Source organism: Lagenorhynchus albirostris, chromosome 2 (assembly GCF_949774975.1).
Source record: "Lagenorhynchus albirostris chromosome 2, mLagAlb1.1, whole genome shotgun sequence".
NCBI lineage: Eukaryota > Metazoa > Chordata > Mammalia > Artiodactyla > Delphinidae > Lagenorhynchus > Lagenorhynchus albirostris.
This window is the reverse complement of record NC_083096.1, coordinates 8,027,382-8,029,001: the sequence shown is the minus strand read 5'-3', so window position 1 is coordinate 8,029,001 and position 1,620 is coordinate 8,027,382.

Sequence of the window (1,620 nt, the reverse complement as noted above, 5' to 3'; positions counted from 1 at the left end):
TGATAATGCGGGTAATTGATTAATCATATAGAACAAACTAATAAATCCATTTGGAGGGGTGGTTATCTTTTAGGTCCATGAATTGGGGTAGAACTCTATTTACATTCTCAGGATCCTCATAAATGCTGAACTTCCCTGTTCCCCTCTTCCTCATCCTATTACATACCTAAAACCCATCCACATCTCTTACATGGTTCACTGATGTCTAAAAATTAATAACTAAATGCATATTTAGTTTCTTTGGGTAAAAGCTTGGTCTTTTCTTACTAAGTGGGTATTATTGGTAAATTTTCACATTTTCTCTATTAAGCTGTTTTACCTACACTTTCATGAGGGTATTAGGTTCTTAAGAGATGATGTGATGCAGGAGGATTATTTCTGAGATGGGGACAAATGTTCCTGGAAGTACCAGTGTGAAGGATTTGGGGTTAAGGAAGAAAGAAATGAAGAGGAAACATTGTAGGTGACAAAGAAATGATTCACAAGTCTGCCTAGCGCTGTCTAGGGGTGGGGGAAGAATGTCTGAGTTTTTACTGTAGAGTAACTGAGAACATCCCACCTAATACATGTATTTCAAACAATATTTAGACTCCCATTGCTTAACAAAACAACACTATGAGAACTATAAAAAATAGAGAAAAGAAAAAAATAAATGAAAAGGGGAACATGCAGGAAAATAAGCAAATTAAGTGGATTCTACTAAAAAAAAATCTAATTAGCAAAGCTCATTAGCTTATTTATTGACCATCAGAGGAAGTTGTAAAAGCATATAAAAATAGAATTAAGGTGGAAAATGTCATAGTAATAAGAAGAAACCTTTTCCAGATAAGCAGTCAAGTATTTTATTCAGTCCTTCTTATTCCTTACAATACTGGTACTTTCAAAACTTCAGGAGCCAGTAAAAAAGGAAATAATCAGTATAGCTAAGAACTTTTGACTCCTTGAGGCATTTTAAGAAAAACTTCTGACTCATTGATACATTCTAAAAAAATCTAAACTACAGCCTTGGCTTCTGTTTTTATAGTAACTTTTAATGAATTCATTCTAAATTCGTAAGGATGCTGAGACCAAATTATATTTGTCAAAGAAAAATGCTAGCTAAATAACTCATTGCTATTCACCTATGCTTTCTCTTTCTCAACTCCTAAATCCTGTCTAACCTTTGAACATATTCTTTCTGATTTCATTAACTTTTAACTTTCCTGTTATTTTTAGGTAGTTCTGTGGTTGCTTCTGTGAGATAGTTCTTTGAGTGCAGGGAACATGTGTTCAAAGATTAATGTTCAGTGTCTAACTTAAAATTTATCTTATGTGATGAATTATTTCAGAATTAAGACAATTAAAAATAGCATATTAGGGGAGGAAAGCAAGACTAGTTGCATACAGAAATTTCTTTAAATTAGTATCTCTTGATCATTCAAATTGGTATAGAGACTTAAAGAAACCCACCAAACTGATGGACAGGTGAACAGACAGACACTGTGAACCCTCAGAGAAGCCAAGTATCCTTAAAGGTGACAAGACCAGTTTCTTAAATTCCTTAAACCTCTTTTGAGCCATTCAAGTCTAACATCATTTTTTTTTTTTTAGTGATTATTTGTTATATGCTCTTTGTTGTTA